Source organism: Phytophthora infestans, genomic scaffold (genome assembly GCF_000142945.1).
Source record: "Phytophthora infestans T30-4 supercont1.65 genomic scaffold, whole genome shotgun sequence".
NCBI lineage: Eukaryota > Oomycota > Peronosporomycetes > Peronosporales > Peronosporaceae > Phytophthora > Phytophthora infestans.
The window spans coordinates 150,419-153,742 of NW_003303694.1; positions in this window are offsets into that span (position 1 = coordinate 150,419).

Sequence of the window (3,324 nt, forward strand, 5' to 3'; positions counted from 1 at the left end):
ATTGGGCGGGGTCACATACCACGGACCACCACTGCTCCGCGCTTCCCGCCAACCGCTAGCAGGCTTGTAAGGGGATATCAGTAAAGTAAGGGAAACGACAAGATTATACACCGGGGCCACCCTTTTTCCGCGCACGGCTTTCCGGGGGGGGGGGGGAGCAAGCCCCCAAGCGTTCCGGGATCCGATCCCCTTATTGTCTCAATGCATTTACGCTTTTTGGGGCGTACTTTGTTTTCTACAGCAAGTAATCCACACATTAACCAGCCCCCACGCTTTCACATCCTCCCCCATCAGCGGAGCCCCACGACCACGCCACCAAGCAAAAAGTGCGATACTTCTCGATTTATGCGTGTCATCCTTGCGCAGGGGCCATGCTAATCTTCTCTGTATCGTTCCAATTTTTACGGATGACCACCGAAGTGGTTCCTACCACACGACCCGCGTCACCGACATATAGCTGCTAGCCTTAGACCTCACATCCAGAACCACTTTTGTCGAGAAGGGAAGGACTACTAGCCCAGTTCGTGCATCCACCAGCATTTTCAGATTAGCTGCGCAATGTCTTCACACGCGTGTTGGTCGGGAACACTATCCAGCAACAAGCAGAGGTATCTATCTTCCTGGTCAGCAGGCCAGGAAATAGCCGCTTTTGCTACCGCGAGTCTGCTGAGGTAAAGGAAAACGACAGCTGTGAGATTCGAACTCACGCGGGTTGCCCCATTAACTTAGCAGGCTAACGCCTTAACCACTCGGCCAAGCTATCACCGTTATGCAAAAAAAACATAGATGTCCACTCCCACCCTCATCAGATTCAAATCAACCAAACCAAACTCACGACCACCCCGCACATACCGTCACGACCTGTGCTACCACCCATAGATACGGCGCATACCGCACGCCTTTATCAAATACTGACAACACTAAGAGAGAACATCCACACTCGCCGGCAGCACAATCTTCAATCGTCAAAGCATTCAGCGTCTTTCACCTCTGCATGTCTTCGGCTGGTGGCATGTTGGCCACCACCTACGTACGCTGCTTATGTTCTAACCCGCCACGGATATCATCTCGTACATAATACTCTCAACAGGGGGGGCGACTTGCACGGTCAGACTCAGTGACATCATGCTAGCGGATCAGACAGTTGTTGCAGCTCGTAATGATATCTTCTTATATATTGTCACAGACACGATTCACACGCGACAGCAGTCTTCGGTACGACTCTTACCCGACGCGTCGAGCAGCCGCAACACCAAGAATTCATCTGGAAGATCTGAATGTTGGTGTCTAGGTACTAGATGTGGTGGAACAATAATGAAGAGCGGTCAGCGTACAACAGAGCGAGTATTGAGTGTGGCTACGGACAGGCTGGTCACGCAAAGTGCACAATAGCAAACTAGCAAACTAGCAAGCTAGTAAGCTGAAGGCATCGGTAAGGAAGTAGTGAGGCAGGAGAGGCAAAAGAAGAGCCCCCAGGCGGGATCGAACCACCGACCTTTCGCTTACGAAGCGAGTGCTCTACCACTGAGCTATAGGGGCTTACAAAGAGACACATTCACAGCACGAGCACCGCATACACCACAATAAAAGCATACGCACGAACATGCATACATCGCACTCACCGTCCATGCATACACCATACGTCAACTACTACATCACCGCCAACTCAGCGCATGCCACATTGCCACATCAACTCCTTTCCTTAAAGCTGCTGCGACGCATCGGTAAGGGCTCCGCCACTTCAAACGACGCTTCGATGAGCGGAGAGATGTGTGCGAGGTGCTCGTGACGTGGTTTCGTCGTAGAAGTAAAGAAGAGTGGGTAGAAATTGTGGATCTTGTAATGCGTATCAGTGTGTGGATGGAGTCTGCATGTGTGGACATTGGGTTTTGGTATCGGGGGAATAGCTCAGTGGTAGAGCGCTGGATTCCAGTCCCAGCGGTCGGGGGTTCGATCCCCTCTTCCCTCATACTTTAAGCTTTTGCGCGTCCTTCGTTTCTCTGTCCGTTTTCCCACCTTAACAGCCGCACAGTTACAATGCTCACTATCAGCCGAGCACACGACCACGCCACCAAGCAAAAAGTGCGATACTTCTCGATTTATGCGTTGCGCAGGGGCCATGCTAATCTTCTCTGTATCGTTCCAATTTTTACGGATGACCACCGAAGTGGTTCCTACCACACGCCTCGCGTCACCGACATATAGCTGCTAGCCTTGGGCCTCACATCCAGAACCACTTTCGTCGAAAAGGGAAGGACTACCAGCCCAGTCCGTGCATCCACCAGCATTTTCAGATTAGCTGCGCAATGTCTTCACACGCTTGGCCACGTGTGTTGGTCGGGACCATTATCCAGCAACAAGCAGAGGTATCTATCTACCTGGTCAGCAGGCCAGGAAATAGCCGCTTTTGCTACCGCGAGTCTGCTGAGGTAAAGGAAAACGACAGCTGTGAGATTTGAACTCACGCGGGTTGCCCCATTAACTTAGCAGGCTAACGCCTTAACCACGCGGCCAAGCTATCACCGTTATGCAAAAAACATAGATGTCCACTCCCACCCTCATCAGATTCAAATCAACCAAACCAAACTCACGACCACCCCGCACATACCGTCACGACCTGTGCTACCACCCATAGATACGGCGCATACCGCACGCCTTTATCAAATACTGACAACACTAAGAGAGAACATCCACACTCGCCGGCAGCACAATCTTCAATCGTCATAGCATTCAGCGTCTTTCACCTCTGCATGTCTTCGGCTGGTGGCATGTTGACCACCACCTACGTACGCTGCTTATGTTCTACCCGCCAGGGATATCATCTCGTACATAATACTCTAAACAAGGGGGGGCAACTTGCACGGTCAGACTCAGTGACATCATGCTAGCGGATCCGACAGTTGTTGCAGCTCGTAATGATATCTTCTTATATATTGTCACAGACACGATTCACACGCGACAGCAGTCTTCGGCACGACTTTACCTACGGCGTCGAGCAGCCCCCAGCGGTCGGGGGTTCGATCCCCTCTTCCCTCATGCTTTAAGCTTTTGCGCGTCCTTCGTTTCTCCGTCCGTCTTCCCACCTTAACAGCCGCACGGTTACAATGCTCACCATCAGCCGAGCACACGACCACGCCACCAAGCAAAAAGTGCGATACTTCTCGATTTATGCGTGTCATCCTTGCGCAGGGGCCATGCTAATCTTCTCTGTATCGTTCCAATTTTTACGGATGACCACCGAAGTGATTCCTACCACACGACCCGCGTCACGACATATAGCTGCTAGCCTTGGGCCTCACATCCAGAACACTTTCGTCGAAAAGG